Source organism: Leucoraja erinacea, unplaced genomic scaffold, assembly GCF_028641065.1.
Source record: "Leucoraja erinacea ecotype New England unplaced genomic scaffold, Leri_hhj_1 Leri_194S, whole genome shotgun sequence".
Classification (NCBI taxonomy): domain Eukaryota; kingdom Metazoa; phylum Chordata; class Chondrichthyes; order Rajiformes; family Rajidae; genus Leucoraja; species Leucoraja erinaceus.
Window position 1 is genome coordinate 184,757 of NW_026576095.1, and position 18,131 is coordinate 202,887.

Here is an 18,131-nt window from a genome sequence, read left to right on the forward strand (position 1 = left end):
GAGGAATCGGAGCCCTATGGTGAGGAGAGGGGAGGGGGGGGGGGTGAGGGGGGGGCTGCAGGAGGGGAGAGGAGAGGGGCTGAGGGAAGGGAGGGGAGAAGGGAAGGGAGAAGGAGGAGGAGGGAACGAGGACAGCGGAAAGGAGGAGAAGAGAAGGAGGGGGGAGGGGAGGAGAGGAGGGAAGCCGAGGAGGGAGTAGGAGGGGGGGAGGAGCGGAGAGGAGGGGAGGGAGAACGGGGATGGAAGAGTTCGGAGGGAAGAGGAGGGAGGGAAGGAGAGGGAGAGCAGGAGAGGAGGAGGGGAAGGGCTCACGGTAGATGGGAAGGAGTTGGAGAGTGGGGAACAAAGACCCCCGAGGATGGGAGGAGGGGAGGAGTGGGGATGAGAGGGGGAAAGGAGAGGAGGAGAGGCTCACTCTCAGATCAGCAACGCCGACCTGTTGTTAGTGTCAACAACAAATACCCCCCCGGGACAAGGCTGGCGACACATCCCCCTCTCCCTCTCTCTCTCCCCATCTCCCTCCCCCCCTCCCTCCCCCCCCCTCTCCCCTTTCCCCTCCCCCTCCCCCCCCCCCCCCCCCCCTCCCTCTCTCCCTCCCCCTCCCTGTCTCTCTCTCCCTCCCTCCCCCTCTCTCTCCCTCCCTCCATCTCCCTCTCCCTCCCCCTCTCCCCCTCCCCCTCCCCCTCCCCCCCCCCCTCCCCCTCCCCCTCTCCCTTCCCCTTCTCCCTTCCCCCTCTCTCCCCTTCCCCCTCTCCCTTCCCCCTCTCCCCCTCCCCCCCTCTCCCTTCCCCCTCTCCCTTCTCTCCCTCCCTTCTCTCCCTCTCCCTCTCTCCTCTCCCTTCTCTCCCTCTCCCTTCTCTCCCTCTCCCTCTCCCTCACTATCCTACACACACACACTAGGGACAATCTTACATTTACACCAAGCCAATTAACCTACAAACCTGCACATCTTTGGAGTGTGGGAGGAAACCGGAGCGCCCGGAGAAAACCCACACAGGTCACGGGGAGAACACGCAAACTCCGTACAGACAGCACCCGTGGTCGGGATGGAACCTGGGTCTCTGGCGCCGTGAGGCAGCAACTCTACCTCTGTTACGCCCGAGAGCGCTCCTGATTCCCCAGCTTGGAGTCTGGATTCTCTCTACGGTGCTGGCTCGAAGGGCCGAATGGCCTACTCCTGCACCTATTGCCTATAATGGAGTAAAACTATGAAGTTGGGAAAATGAAGTGCGTCGGATCTTGGGGCAAGGATTTGCTTCTCCTGTCAATAGACAATAGGCCATTCGGCCCCTTAAGCCAGCACCGCCATTCACTGTGATCCAGACTAGTTGCTGTTAGTTTTACTCACATGACATGGATAGAACATGGGTTGGCAGACAGGAAACAAAGAGTAGGGATTAACGGGTCCCTTTCCGAATGGCAGGCAGTGACTAGTGACTAGTGGGGTACCGCAAGGCTCGGTGCTGGGACCAGCAGTGACTAGTGGGGTACCGCAAGGCTCAGTGCTGGGACCGCAGTGCTAGTGGGTGGGCTCACCGCAGCTATTTACAAGGCTCGTACCAGCAGTGACATCAATGATCGGTGCTGGGATGAAGGGGGGTATTCAAGTAACATTAGCAAAGTGCTTGCAGATGACACAAAGGCTCGGGTGGCCGCAGTATGAAATATACTCAATGATTTGGATGAGGGATTCAAAGTAACATTAGCAAATTTGCAGATGAGACAAAGCTGGGTGGCAGTGTGAACTGTGAGGAGAATGCAGGGTGACTTGGACAGGTCGGGGGAGTGGGCAGTTGCATGGCAGATGAAGTTTAATGTGGATAAATGTGGAGTTATCCACTTTGGTGGCAAGAACAGGAAGGCAGATTCTTTTCTGGGGTGTCAAGTTGGGGAAAAAGGGGAAATACAATGGGATCTGGGTGCTGTCCAGAACCAGGGGCCACACAGTTTAAGAATAAGGGGTAAGCCATTTAGAAAGGGGACGTGGAAACACTTTTTCTCACAGAGAGTTGTGAGTTTGTGGAATTCTCTGCCTCGGAGGGCGGTGGAGGCCAATTCTATGGGGGCTTTCAAGAGAGAGCTAGATAGGGCTCTTAAAGATAGTGGAGTCAGGGGATATGGGGAGAAGGCAGGAACGGGGTACTGATTGGGGATGATCAGCCATGATCACATTAAATGGCGGTGCTGGCTCGAAGGGCCGAATGGCCTCCTCCTGCACCTGTTGTCTATTGACTTCTCTAACTTCAAGTAGCCCTTGGTTTCCCTCTCTCTCCGTCCCATCCCCTTCCCAGTTCTCCCACCAGTCTTACAGCCTCCGACAACATTCTATCTGTTTGCTTCCCCCAGCTACTACTGATCTATTCTCCATTTTCCTTGATCCCCATTGCCTTTGTGTTGTCCCTGTTTCCACACCTTACACTTCCTTATCTACATATCTCCCTCTCCCCTGGCATCAGTCTGAAGAAGGGTTTCGGCCCGAAACGTCGCCTATTTCCTTCGCTCCATAGATGCTGCTGCACCCGCTGAGTTTCTCCAGCAATTTTGTGTACCTTTGTTTATAACACTGATAGGGGACGATCAGCCATGATCACATTGAATGGCGGTGCTGGCTCTGAAGGGAACATGAATGGCCGACTCCTGCACCTATTGTCTATTGACTTCTCTAACTTCAAGTAGCCCTTGGTTTCCCTCTCTCTCCGTCCCATCCCCTTCCCCAGTTCTCCCACCAGTCTTACTGCCTCCGACAACATTCTATCTGTTTGCTTCCCCCAGCTACTTCGGCCCGAAACGTCGCCTATTTCTGGCGTTTCCATAGATGTGCTGGAGTAACTGAGTTTCTCAGGCAATTTTTGTGTACCTGTTGAGAACACTGATAGGTGACGTTTCACAGAGTGCGGAGTAACTCAGCGGGTCAGGCAGCGTCTGTGGAGAACATGGATAGGTGACGTTTCACAGAGTGCTGGAGTAACTCAGCGGGTCAGGCAGCAACTGGGGGGAACAGGGTGATGTGACGTTTCACAGAGTGCTGGGATAACTCAGCGGGTCAGGCAGTATCTGTGGAGAACACGGATAGGTAATGTTTTAGGTCAAGGTCTTACTCTCAGTCTGAAGAAGAGTCCCGACCTGAAACGTTGCCCATTTCTTCTCTCCAGAGATGCAGCCTGACCCGCTGAGTTACTCCAGCATTTTGTGTCTATCTACGATATAAACCAGCATCTGCAGTTCCTTCCTGCACACAAATTTGGGAAGAGGCTCTACAAGGCGCTGGTCAGGCTGCATTTGGAATACTGCGAGCAATTCTGGGCCCCGTATCTGAGGAAGGATGTGCCGGCTCTGGAGAGGGTCCAGAGGAGGTTTACAAGAATTCCTGATCCCAGGAATGAGTGGGTTAAGATATGATGAGCGTTTGTCGGCACTGGGCCTGTACTCGCTGGAGTTTAGAAGAATGTGGGGGCACCTCATTGAAACGTCGAGAATAGTGAAAGGCCTGGATAGAGTGGATGTGGAGAGGATGTTTCCACTAGTGGGAGAGTCTAGGACAAGAGGTCACAGCCTCAGAATTAAAGGACGTTCTTTGAAGGAGATGAGGGGGAATTTCTTTAGTCAGAGGGTGGTGAATCTGTGGGATTCTTTGCCACAGGTGGCTGTGTAGGCCGCAAGTCAGTGGATATTTTTCAGGCAGAGACAGATAGATTCTTGATTAGTGGGGTGTCAGAGGTTATGGGGAGAAGGCAGGAGAATGGGGTTAGGAGGGAGAGATAGATCAGCCATGATCACATTGAATGGCGGTGCTGGCTGGAAGGGCCGAATGGCCTACTCCTGCACCTGTTGTCTACTTGTCTAGCTGCTAAGCCACAGTGTTGCTCACTGCTTCTGTCTCTGGGGAAAGTGGGTGGTGAACACACAGCCAGGGTCACCATGACATATTGGCAAGCATGGTAGAACAAACCACAGCCAGAAGTACCAGGAACTAAATATATATATAGACGCAAAGAGCTGGAGGAACTCAGCGGGACAGGACAGGCAGCATCTCTGGAGAGAAGGAATGGGTGAAGAATGGTCTCGACCCTAAACGTCACCCAAGTTCAAGTTCATTGTCATGTGTCCCTGATAGGACAATGAAATACTTGCTTTGCTTCAGCACAACATAACATAGTTGCCATGAATACAGAACACATGAATAAATAAACTGATAGAGAGCAAAATGACAGATAATTGTTTATTAATAATCAGAGTTTTGTCCGAGCCAGGTTTAATAGCCTGATGGCTGTGGGGAAGTAGCTATTCCTGAACCTGGATGTTGCAGTCTTCAGGCTCCTGTACCTTCTACCTGAAGGTAGCGGGGAGATGAGTGTGTGGCCAGGATGGTGTGGGTCTTTGATGATGCTGCCAGCCTTTTTGAGGCAGTGACTGCGATAGATCCCCTCGATGGTGGGGAGGTCAGAGCCGATGATGGACTGGGCAGTGTTTACTACTTTCTGCAGTCTTTTCCGCTCCAGGGCGCTCAAGTTGCCGAACCAGGCCACGATGCAAGCGGTCAGCATGCTCTCTACTGTGCACCTGTAGAAGTTAGAGAGAGTCCTCCTTGACAAACCGACTCTCCGTAATCTTCTCAGGAAGTAGAGGCGCTGATGTGCTTTCTTGATAATTGCATCAGTGTTCTGGGACCAGGAAAGATCTCCAGAGATATGCACGCCCATTCCTTCCATCCGGAGATGCCGCCTGTCCCGCTGAGTTCCTCCAGCTCTTTGTGTCTATGCTCGGTTGAAAGCAGCACCTGCAGCTCCTTCCTACACATGCCAGGCCCAACCCAAGAACGGTGTAGGTAATACATGGCCAATACATTGTAGTGACAACATTCTCCTTGAAGATAAAACTTCGTTTAGTTAAGGGCCTGTCCCACTTAGGCGATATTTTTAGGTGACTAAGCTGTCACCTGTATGGTTCTGAGTCAATAGGCAATAGATACAGGAGTAGGCCATTCGGCCCTTCGAGCCAGCACTGCCATTCAATCTGAGGAAAGACATTCTTGCCATAGAGGGAGTACAGAGAAGGTTCACCAGACTGATTCCTGGGATGTCAGGACTTTCATATGAAGAAAGACTGGATAGACTCAGCTTGTACTCGCTAGAATTTAGGAGATTGAGGGGGGATCTTATAGAAACGTACAACATTCTTAAGGGGTTGGACAGGCTAGATGCAGGAAGATTGTTCCCGATGTTGGGGATGTCCAGAACAGGGGGTCACAGTTTAAGGATAAGGGGGAAATCTTTTAAAACCGAAATGAGGAAAACATTTTTTCACACAGAGAGTGGTGAATCTGTGGAACTCTCTGCCACAGAAGGTAGTTGAGGCCACACACAGTTCATTGACTATATTTAAGAGGGAGTTAGATGTGGCCCTTGTGGCTAAAGAGATCAGGGGGTACGGAGAGAAGGCAGGTACGGGATACTGAGTTGGATGATCAGCCATGATCATATTGAATGGCGAATGGTGCAGGCTCGAAGGGCCGAATGGCCTCTACTCCTGCACCTATTGTCTATGTTTCTACGTATCTATGCACTAATTTCCAGGTTGGCAGCTTCTTATTGACATGCCCACGGGTGCTTGTGTTAACAGGATCCTTTGTTAAATCAATAGAGATATCCTTCATCTATTTTCAGTCTGATGAACTTGTGACAATTAGTACGTGGATGAAATTGAAGCTGCTTTATCATGCTACACACTGAGCTTTGCCATTTGCATAGAAGCCAAGCCTTAATCCTTCTTTATGACTGAGGTAGATTCTTTTTGATAAGGGAGGCGTGGACATTTTCCAGTGTGGTCAGGAATGCAGGAAGTAGGAAGCAAAATCTAAAGCCGCTGGTTTGATATTATTGTTTAACCCTCAACTATCGAGTTCCTACATTTAAAAAATAATCGTGACAAAAACCAGGACCCGTGTGACCACACCTGGAGTATTGTGCGCAGTTTTGGTCTCCTAATTTGAGGAAGGACATTCTTGCTATTGAGGGAGTGCAGCGTAGGTTCACAAGGTTAAGTCCCAGGATGGCGGGACTGTCATATGCTGAGAGAATGGAGCGGCTGGGCTTGTACACTCTGGAGTTTAGAAGGATGAGAGGTGATCTTATTGAAACATATAAGATTATTAAGGGTTTGGACATGCTAGAGGCAGGAAACATGTTCCCGATGTTGGGGGAGTCCAGAACCAGGGGCCACACACAGTTTAAGAATAAGGGGTAAGCCATTTAGAACGGAGATGAGGAAACACTTTTTCTCACAGAGAGTTGTGAGTCGGTGGAATTCTCTGCCTCAGAGGGCGGTGGAGGCAGGTTCTCTGGATACTTTCAAGAGAGAGCTAGATAGGGCTCTTAAAGATAGTGGAGTCAGGGGATATGGGGAGAAGGCAGGAACGGGGTACTGATTGGGGATGATCAGCCATGATCACATTGAATGGCGGTGCTGGCTCGAAGGGCCGAATGGCCTCCTGCTGCACCTGTTGGCTGGATGCCCAGGGTAACAGTCGTAGATTTGTCACCATTAATTTTTAAACACCACTCCCTGTAATAATAACCCAGGAGTCAAGTGTTTAGCTGTCACATGCACCGTCAACATGTGATTTTATCACAAGGTCTACAGGGAATGGGAAATATTGTAGCAGTCCAATGAGTTGACTTCAGTGCAGTTTATTGTCACGTGGACCGAGATAAAACAAAAAGCTTTTGTTGCGTGGTATCCATTCAGCAGCAAGACAGTCGAGAATAGACAACATGCAGGAGGAGGCCATTCAGCCCTTCCAGCCAGCACCGCCATTCAATGTGATCATGGCTGATCATCCCCAATCAGTACCCCGTTCCTGCCTTCTCCCCATATCCCCTAACTTTAAGAGCCCTATCCAGCTCTCTCTTGAAAGTTTCCAGAGAACCGGCCTCCACCGCCCTCTGAGGCAGAGAATTCCACAGACTTACCACACTCTGTGAGGAAAAAAGTGTTTCCTCATCTCCGTTCTCAGGAGTGGTTTCACCAGGGCTCTGTACAACTGCTCCTGTATTCGATTCCTCTTGTTATAAAGGCCAACATGCCGACTAAGGGTGCTGTCTGTAAGGAGTTTGTACGTTCTCCCTGTGACCTGCATGGGTGCTCCGGTTTCCTCCCACACTCCAAAGACATGCAGGTTTGGAGGTGAATTGGCTTCGGTAAAATAGTAAATTTCCCCTCGTGTGTGGACATAGCTGGTCAGCTTGGTGGGCCGAAGGTCCTGTTTCTGCACTGTATCTCGGAACTAAACTAGATCAGTCTGCAAGGTAACAGGCCCTTCGGACCAACTTGCCCTTGCTAACCAACATGCCCCAACTAGGCTAGTCCCATTTCCCGCACCTGATCCACATTGAGGTTAAACTGAAGTCCGTAGTGGAACCAGAGACACAGTCCGTAGAAGCTCTCAGTTGCTGAGGTTAGTGTTGTCCAGTGTTCTACAGCCTGATGGTTACTGGGAACAAGCTGCTCCTGAACTGGGACACAGAGTGCTGGAGTAACTCAGCGGGTCAGGCAGCATCTGTGGAGGACATGGATAGGTGACGTTTCACAGAGTGCTGGAGTAACTCAGCGGGTCAGGCAGCATCTGTGGTGAACATGGATAGGTGACGTTTCACAGAGTGCTGGAGTAACTCAGCGGGTCAGGCAGCATCTGTGGAGAACATGGATAGGTGACGTTTCATAGACTGCCGGGGGGTGGGGGGGATGAGTGATTCTCTCAGGACCCATCCAGCCCCGGGGGAAGTCCAGCTCTCTAGTGACCTGCCTGTTGCTCACAAGAATTATTTGCACACACAAGTGTTTTGGTGAACCTCTCTCTGGGGTAAACCAGTGGTGTAATCGTCGAACTCTAATTTTTGGCAGGACACCATCAATAACTACTGCTCAGGAAGGCCCCCGACTTGAAACTCTTGTCCTTGTACACCGGTCACTGAAAGTTGGCATGCAGGTACAGCAGGCAGTGAAGAAAGCTAATGGAATGTTGGCCTTCATAACAAGAGGATTTCAGTATAGGAGTAAAGAGGTTCTTCTGCAGTTGTATAGAGCTCTGGTGAGACCACATCTGGAGTATTGTGTACAGTTTTGGTCTCCTAATTTGAGGAAGAACATCCTTGTGATTGAGGCAGTGCAGCGTAGGTTCACAAGATTGATCCCTGGGATGGCGGGACTGTCATATGAGGAAAGATTGAAAAGACTAGGCTTGTATTCACTGGAGTTTAGAAGGATGAGGGGGAATCTTATAGAAACATTTAAAATTATAAAAGGACTGGACAAGCTAGATGCAGGAAAAAATTATTTTATTTGTTTTATTATTTATTTTGAACAGAATAAAAAGCAAGTGTGAAACAGCATACAAAAAACAAAACAAAAATACATATAAAGTGTCACAAACAATATCTATAAATAAATGAAATCATATGTGTCCGAAAAGGAGCAGGAAGCAGCCAAAGCTTATTAATTCCCACCCCTTATTCAACTGCTTGTAATTATCTTATACACATTTAGCAGCTATATGTACACCATATGTACACCAGCCACTATATGTACACCATATGTACACCAGCTATATGTACACCATATGTACACCAGCCACTATATGTACATCATATGTACACCATATGTACACCAGCCACTATATGTACGTCATATGTACACCAGCCACTATGTACACCAGCCACTATATGTACACCAGCCACTATATGTACACCATATGTACACCAGCCACTATATGTACACCATATGTACACCAGCCACTATATGTACATCATATGTACACCAGCCACTATATGTACATCATATGTACACCAGCCACTATATGTACACCATATGTACACCAGCCACTATATGTACACCAAATTATTTACATTTGAACACTAATCAAATATTTACAAAGCCATACAATAAAGAAAAAAATAAAAAGAAAAGAAAAAACCCTCTTAAGCTTTTCCCATTGAGAGTAGGGAAGATTTAAACAAGGGGACATGATTTGAGAATTAAGGGACAGAAGTTTTGGGGTAACATGAGGGGGAACTTCTTTACTCAGAGAGTGGTAGCTGTGTGGAATGAGCTTCCAGTGGAAGTGGTGGAGGCAGGTTCGATTTTATCATTTAAAAATAAATTGGATAGGTATATGGACGGGAAAGGAATGGAGGGTTATGGTCTGAGCGCAGGTAGATGGGACTAGGTGAGAATAAGTGTTCGGCACGGACTAGAACGGCCAAGATGGCCTGCTTCCGTGCTGTAATTGTTATATGGTTATATGGTTATATGGTATACAGTATCTTAGTCATATATACAACGCATCACCCGATAATCACCCTTCCCAATACAATCAGTATAACAAATATCACACTCAATCACCTATCCTCATCCTAATATCCTTTTAAACATATCCTTTATATGTTTTTGTACATCTTTTTAAAATGAATTATGCTTGTGCTAGGTTTTCCCAATGTTCCCAATGTTGGGCGAGTCCAGAACCAGGGGCCACAGTCTTAGAATAAAGGGGAGGCCATTTAAGACTGAGGTGAGAAAAAACTTTTTCACCCAGAGAGGTGTGAATTTGTGGAATTCTCTGCCACAGAGGGCAGCGGAGGCCAAATCACTGGATGGATTTAAGAGAGAGTTAGAGAGTGCTCTAGGGGCTAGTGGAGTCAAGGGCTATGGGGAGAAGGCAGGCACGGGTTATTGATTGGGGACGATCAGCCATGATCACATTGAATGGCGGTGCTGGCTCGAAGGGCCGAATGGCCTACTCCTGCACCTATTGTCTATGTTTTTCTATGATAGAATGGATGTGGAGAGGATGTTTCTACCAGTGGGAGAGTCTAGGACTAGAGCCCACAGCCTCAGAATTAAAGGACGTTCCTTTAGGAAGGAGATGAGGAGGAATTTCTTTAGCCAGAGGGTGGTGAATCTGTGGGATTATTTGCCACAGATGACTGTGGAGGCCACAAGTCAGTGGATATATTTAAGGCAGAGATAGATAGGGTCTTGATTGGACAATAGACAATACGTGCAGGAGGAGGCCATTCGGCCCTTCGAGCCAGCACCGCCATTCAATGTGATCATGGCTGATCATCCCCAATCAGTACCCCGTTCCTGCCTTCTCCCCATATCCCCTGACTCCGCTATCTTTAAGAGCCCTATCTAGCTCTCTCTTGAAAGCATCCAGAGAACCGGCCTCCACCGCCCTCTCAGGCAGAGAATTCCACAGACTCACAACTCTCTGTGTGAAAAAGTGTTTCCTCGTCTCCGTTCTAAATGGCTGAACCCTTATTCTTAAACTGTGTGTGGCCCCTGGTTCTGGACTCCCCCAACATCGGGAACATGTTTCCTGCCTCTAGCGTGTCCAAGCCCTTAATAATTAGTGTGGGTGTCAGGTGTTATGAGCAGAAGGCAGGAGAAGGGGTTAGGAGGGAGAGATAGATCAGCCATGATTGAATAGCAGAGTAGACATGATGGGCCAAATGGCCTAATTGTTCTCGTATCACTTATGGCCTTATAAGCTTTCGAGCCACCTGTATGAAGACAGTCACTGTCAAAGAGTCATACTGCACTCGAACTTTCTTTAGTGTAGAGGTACAGCATGGAAAAGGCCCTTTGGCCCACTAAATGCATGCCGACCAGCGACCACCCCTCAGACTAGCAGTTTCCTACACACTAGAGACAATTCAAGTCAACTCGAGTCACTGTTGTTTCTATAGCACATTTAAAAAACAACTCTTGTTGGCCAAAGTGCTTTACATTGGTGGAGGTACTAATGTTATACAGAAACATAGAGACAGAAAATAGGTGCAGGAGTAGAGGCCATTCGTCCCTTCGAGCCTGCACCGCCATTCAATATGATCATGGCTGTTCATCCAACTCAGTATCCTGTACCTGCCTTCTCTCCATACCCCCTGATCCCTTTAGCCACAAGGGCCACATCTAACTCCCTCTTAAATATAGCCAATGAACTGTGGCCTCGACTTCCTTCTGTGGCAGAGAATTCCAGAGATTCACCGCAGAATTCCACAGATGTGTGAAAAATGTTTTTCTCATCTCGGTCCTTAAAGATTTCCCCCTTATCCTTAAACTGTGGCCCCTTGTTCTGGACTTCCCCAGCATCGGGGACAATCTTCCTGCATCTAGCCTGTCCAACCCCTTAAGAATTTTGTAAGTTTCTATAAGATCCCCCCTCAATCTTCTAAATTCTAGCAAGTATAAGCCGAGTCTATCCAGTCTTTCTTCATATGAAAGTCCTGCCATCCCAGGAATCAGTCTGGTGAACCTTCTCTGTACTCCCTCTATGGCAAGAATATCTTTCCTCAGATTAGGAGACCAAAACTGTACGCAATACTCCGGGTGTGGTCTCACCAAGACCCTGTACAACTGCAGTAGAACCTCCCTGCTCCAATACTCAAATCCTTTTGCTATGAATGTTAATGTTATACAACAGTGGTTCATAGATTAAGTACAAACATTACTACATACATATAGCCCTCACTCAGTGGACATCATGAAAGGCTTGAGAGTAGAGATGAGTTTTAAATCTTGACTTAAAGGAGTCGATGGAGGGGGCAGTTCTGATGGGAAGGGGGATGCTGTTCCACAGTCTAGGAGCTGCAACCATAAAGGTCGCCCCTGAGCTTATGCCTAGACCGCGGGATGTTCAGTAACCCCAAGTTGGCCGATCTGAGGGACCTGGAGGTGGAGTGGTGGGTGAGAAGACTTTTGATGTAGGTGGGGGCAAGCCCATTGAGGGCCTTGTAAACGTAAAAGAGGATCTTGAAATGTATTCGGAATCACACAGGGAGCGAGTGAAGAGAGGCCAGGATCGGGGTGATGTGGTCCCTTTATCGGGAGCCCGATAAATTAACAATTCACAATTAACCTACAGACCTGCACGTCTTTGGAGTGCGGGAGGAAACCGGAGCACCCGGAGAAAACCCACGCGGTCCCGGGGAAACCGTGCAAACTCCGTAGAGACAGTTAGGGGATATGGGGAGAAGGCAGGAACGGGGTACTGATTGTGGATGATCAGCCATGATCACATTGAATGGTGGAGCTGGCTCGAAGTGCCAAATGGCCTGCTCCTGCACCTATTGTCTATTGAATGGTGGTGCTGGCTGGAAGGGCTGAATGGCCTACTCCTGCACTATTGTCTATTGAGTTTATGAGCTATAATTCTGCATGCCTGTGGGGAAACTGCGAATGAACGGCAATAGGGGAAGATCTTGTTGTGTGCTTCATCAACTTGACCCAGTTAATTAACGGACTATGTCAGTACTGTGTAGATGGTGACGTGCGGACCATTGTGGACTTACCGGTCTGATGGCATTCCTCCTGCGTTAATGACAGGGTTCAACGGTGTATCTTCTGTTGTTCCTCTTGCCTCCTGGACTGTTTCGGTTGGCCATGCCAACCAACATGCCCCATCTACACTGGTTCCACCTGGCCGTGTTTGGCCCAGGGAAATAGTGTAAGAATTACAGTAGTGAAACGGGCCCTTTAGCCCACCGAGTCTGCACCGACCAGCAATAGACAATAGACAATAGGTGCAGGAGTAGGCCATTCGGCCCTTTGAGCCAGCACCGTCATTCAATGTGATCATGGCTGATCATCCACAATCAGTACCCCGTTCCTGCCTTCTCCCCATATCCCCTGACTCCGCTATCTTTAAGAGCCCTATCTAGCTCTCTCTTGAAAGTATCCAGAGAACCGGCCTCCACCGCCCTCTGAGGCAGAAAATTCCACCGACTCACAACTCTCAGTGAGAAAAAGTGTTTCCTCGTCTCCATTCTAAATGGCTTACCCCTTATTCTTAAACTGTGGCCCCTGGTTCTGGACTCCCCCAATATGTTTCCTGCCTCTAGCGTGTCCAAACCCTTAATAATCATATATGTTTCAATAAGATGGCATTCCTGCATTTATACCCAACAGTTTAACCTTCTTAACCAACCTTCCACAAGGTTCCTCATGGAAGGTTGGTTAAGAAGGTTCAACTGTTGGGTATAAATGCAGGAGTAGCAAGATGGATTCAACAGTGGCTGAATGGGAGAAGCCAGAGGGTAATGGTGGATGGCTGTTTGTCGGGTTGGAGGCAGGTGACTAGTGGGGTGCCTCAGGGATCTGTGTTGGGTCCTTTGTTGTTTGTCATGTACATCAATGATCTGGATGAAGGTGTGGTAAATTGGATTAGTAAGTATGCAGATGATACCAAGATAGGGGGTGTTGTGGATAATGAAGAGGATTTCCAAAGTCTACAGAGTGATTTAGGCCATTTGGAAAAATGGGCTGAAAGATGGCAGATGGAGTTTAATGCTGATAAATGTGAGGTGCTACACCTTGGCAGGACAAATCAAAGTACATGGTAAATGGTAGGGAATTGAAGAATACAGTTGAACAGAGGGATCTAGGAATAACCGTGCATAGTTCCTTGAAGGCGGAATCTCATATAGATAGGGTGGTAAAGAAAGCTTTTGGTATGCTAGCCTTTATAAATCAGAGCATTGAGTATAGAAGCTGGGATGTAATGTTAAAATTGTACAAGGCATTGGTGAGACCAAATCTGGAGTATAGTGTACAATTTTGGTCGCCCAATTATAGGAACGATGTCAACAAAATAGAGAGAGTACAGAGGAGATTTACTAGAATGTTGCCTAGGTTTCAACAACTAAGTTACAGAGAAAGGTTGAATAAGTTAGGTCTTTATTCTCTGGAGCGCAGAAGGTTAAGGGGGGACTTGATACAGGTCTTTAAAATGATGAGAGGGATAGACAGAGTTGATGTGGACCAGCTTTTCCCTTTGAGAATAGGGAAGATTCAAACAAGAGGACATGACTTCAGAATTAAGGGACAGAAGTTTAGGGGTAACATGAGGGGGAACTTCTTTACGCAGAGAGTGGTAGCGGTGTGGAATGAGCTTCCAGTGGAAGTGGTGGAGGCAGGTTCATTGGTATCATTTAAAAATAAATTGGATAGGCATATGGATGAGAAGGGAATGGAGGGTTATGGTATGAGTGCAGGGAGGTGGGACTAAGGGAAAAAAGTTGTTCGGCACGGACTTGTAGGGCCGAGATGGCCTGTTTCCGTGCTGTAATTGTTATATGGTTATATGGTTATAAGATACCCTCTCATCCTTCTAAACTCCAGAGTGTACAAGCCCAGCCGCTCCATTCTCTCAGCATATGACAATCCCGCCATCCCGGGAATTAACCTGGTGAACCTACGCTGCACTCCCTCAATAGCAAGAATGTCCTTCCTCAAATTAGGGGACCAAAACTGCACACAATATTCCAGGTGTGGTCTCACTAAGGCCCTGTACAACGACAGAAGGATTTCTTTGCTCCTACACTCAACGTCTCTTGTTATGAAGGCCAACATGCCATTGGCTTTCTTCACTGCCCGCTGTACCTGCATGCTTACTTTCAGACAGTGGGTTGATGGGGTTGTGAGGATTTCTTGAGTGTGGGTGACGTTCTCTCACTTGTCCCGTCCCCTGCACCCCATTGTTCTCACCGCACATGCGCTGACCCTCTGGGTCTCTCTGTTCCAGGTACTCCCTCTCAATATGATGCTAGGTTTAATGGACCCATCAAGAACAGGTAAGGCTGGGGTTAGCGGGGGGGGAGGGGTGATGGGTAGGGGTGGGTGTGGGTGGGATTTGGGTGAGGGGGGGGAAGTGCTGGGTGTGGAAGGGTGGGGTTAAGGGGGGGTGGGGGGTGTGTGGAAGGTGGGGTTGTGCGGTTGGGGGGGGGTCAGGCCAGGCGGGGTGAAATGGCAATGAGGGACATGGGGGTGAGGGGGGGGGGGGAGTGTGGGGGAGGGGTCTGGGGGCTTTGGTTTGGAGATGCCCAGTTGCGTGAGGCAGGAAGGAGAGAAGGTTCACGTTTGGAGACCCCTGTCTGGAGTTGTTTAGGGCTTTGGACACACTAGAGGCTGGAAACATGTTCCCGATGTTGGGGGAGTCCAGAACCAGGGGCCACACAGTTTAAGAATAAAGGGGTAAGCCATTTAGAACAGAGACGAGGAAACACTTTTTCTCACAGAGAGTGGTGAGTCTGTGGAATTCTTTGCCTCAGAGGGCGGTGGAGGCCGGTTCTCTGGATGCTTTCAAGAGAGAGCTAGATAGGGCTCTTAAAGATAGCGGAGTCAGGGGATATGGGGAGAAGGCAGGAACGGGGTACTGATTGGGGATGATCAACCATGATCACATTGAATGGCGGTGCTGGCTGGAAGGGCCGAATGGCCTCTACTCTTGCACCTATTGTCTATTGTCTATTGGAGGGTGGGACGAGAGGGTGGTCCCACTTTATGGGTGGCTTTGGTCTGGAGATCACCTGTTATTGAAGGAGGCGAGAAGGTCCATGGTTGAAGATTGGTTTGGAGATCTTTGCCAGTGGGGAGGAGGTCCCTGTGTGCGGTGGCTTTGGTTTGGAGATCTCCTGGTGTGGAAGGAAGAACTGTCCTTGATCGAAGGTTGGCAAAAATGCTGGAGAAACTCATCGGGTGAGGCAGCGTCTATGGAGCGAAGGAAATGGGCGACATTTCGGGGTCAGACTGATGTGGGGGGGGGGGGGGGAGAAGAAAGGAAGAGGCAGAGACAGTGGGCTGTGGGAGAGCTGGGAAGGGGAGGGGAAGGAGGGAGAAATCAGGGACTACCTGAAATTGGAGAAGTCAATGTTCATACCGCTGGGGTGTAAACTACCCAAGCAGAATATGAGGTGCTGCTCCTAACAATTTGCGGTGGGACTCACTCTGGCCATGGAGGAGGCCCAGGACAGAAAGGTCGGATTGGGAATGGGAATGGGAGGAGGAGTTGAGTCTACGGTGGGATTTCCTTGAGGGAAACCGTTGAGTTTGTGGAGTCCCGGCCGGTTGGTAGTGAGGCAGGTCTGACAGGTGGGGGTTTGGAGGAGACCATGACCATAATGGAGGGAGGAGAAGCCCCCCGCCCCCATGTCGTCTCCAGTGAGGGTGCCCAGGATCTGCGTTAGGTTGGCGATAATGCCGGTACCCGGACGTGGCATCGACGGACGAGAAGGGGAAGCAAAGAAGTCAAAGCCAAATCGCCGAATGGAAACGTAGGCGAAACGCCAACCAACAGAACGGGCGGGACGCCGAAAAGCCAACTGACAGAAAGGCTGCTTCGCCTAAAAGCAAACTCACCGAATGGCAGCTCTGCCGAAACGCCACCAAACTGAAAGGTGGCGTCTGCTACAAGCCAACTAACCTCTCTGCCAGAAAGTCAAATAATGGACATGATGTCGCCGGGGGGGGCGGGACCTGTTTGCGATTGGTCCAGACCCCCAGCGTCCATCACATCACTGGCCGGCGGAGACGGGAGGGTGGGGGTAATTTTCCCACCAAGCCGTTATTTGACTTTTCGTCAGTGCGTCATTCGGTTCGTTGGCTTGTAGGTGACGCAGCCGTTCGGTTTGGTAGCGTTTCGGCGGAGCGGCCATTCTGTGAGTTTGCATTTAGGCGACACAGCCTTTCTGTTAGTTGGCTTTTAGGTGTCCCGCCCTTTCTGGGTTGGCTGCGTTTGGGCTTTGTTTCCATTCGGTTATTTGGCTTTGACTTCTTCGCTTCGGTTTGTCGTCCGTCGATGCCACGTTCACACATGGATAATGCCTCCATCTCTCTCTCTGTGTCTCTCTCAATAGAAGCTGCACGGACATCATCTGCTGCATCATCTTCCTGGTCTTCATCTTGGGCTACATGGTGGTGGGCATCGTGGGTAAGAATCAGTAGACAATAGGTGCAGGAGGAGGCCATTCGGCCCTTCGAGCCAGCACCGCCATTCAATGTGATCATGGCTGATCATCCCCAATCAGTACCCCGTTCCTGCCTTCTCCCCATATCCCCTGACTCCACTATCTTTAAGAGCCCTATCTATCTCTCTCTTGAAAGCATCCAGAGAACCGGCCTCCACCGCCCACTGAGGCAGAGAATTCCACAGACTCACAACTCTCGGTGTGAAATAGTGTTTCCTCGTCTCCATTCTAAATGACCGACCCCTTATTCTTAAACTGTGGCCCCTGGTTCTGGACTCCCCCAACATCGGGAACATGTTTCCTGCCTCTAGCAGGTCCAAACCCTTAATAATCTTATATGTTTCAATGAGATGCCCTCTCATCCTTCTAAACTCCAGAGTGTACAAGCCCAGCCGCTCCATTCTCTCTCAGCATATGACAGTCCCGCCATCCCGGGAATTAACCTGGTGAACCTACGCTGGGCTCCCTCAATAGCAAGAATGTCCTTCCTCAAATTAGAGGACCAAAACTGCGCACAATACTCCAGGTGTGGTCTCACTAGGGCCCTGTACAACTGCAGAAGGACCTCTTTGCTCCTATACTTGATTCCTCTTGTTACAAAGGCCAACAGGCCATTCACTTTCTTCACCACATTAACTGCTTGTCGGCTTACAATGTTAGTTCATCTCCCTGTCCAGAAAGTGTCGCCGACTGTAACGGTGTTAGCCGCGATATCCCCTATATTGGGCTAAATTGGTTTGTCCCGTACGGGACTGCCCTTGTCCCGTATTTGACCGCTACTACTCGGGTCGAGGGGACTGTCGGGTCGAACCCCGCCTCACCCACCCGCCCCGATGTAGTGCAGCCCGTGGAGTGCAGCAGCAGCGCGTTGCCTGGGGCCCTGTCGGTTGGTCGGCAGCCCGGCCAGCTGTCCGACCTTCGGACCTTCGCTGACCCCCCACACCACCACCACCACCCCTTCTCACGGCCGATCATCGGTTCAGGAGTTGGACGGGGCGCCGGACTATGCGGGCAGCCCCCAGGCCAAAACCCCTCAGCTGGCCCCACCGGCTGGGCTTTGTGTGTAGTCCAGCACCCGGACCCAACTCATCATTCACCCAGACACCGCCCAGCCAGTCAACAGATTGCCACGGCGAATTTGTCCCGTATTTTGACCTCTCCTCCCTTATTTGGGAGCGGGAATGTTGGCGACTCTATGTCTAGCCGTCTGGAGGACTGCACTGTCTAACCCCCTCCACTCCTTGTCTACCCTCAGCATGGCTGTACGGTGATCCACGAGAGGTAATCTACCCCAGGAACTCCACCGGCATGTACTGTGGGGTCGGGGGGAAATGA

At 49.7% G+C, this 18,131-nt stretch overlaps 1 protein-coding gene and 1 long non-coding RNA gene across 2 annotated transcripts in view; both read left to right on the plus strand.

The window, feature by feature from the left end:
- LOC129716247 (uncharacterized) lies at positions 1–18,127 on the plus strand. Its single transcript, XR_008726617.1, has 4 exons — positions 1–19; positions 14,576–14,624; positions 16,686–16,759; positions 18,052–18,127. It is a non-coding gene; the product is annotated as an uncharacterized LOC129716247 (long non-coding RNA).
- The window catches only part of LOC129716251 (choline transporter-like protein 4), a gene marked incomplete at its 3' end in the record, with an annotated part of 11,687 nt that continues 11,676 nt past the window's right edge, over positions 18,121–18,131 (plus strand). Inside the window, exon 1 of the mRNA XM_055666124.1 lies at positions 18,121–18,131.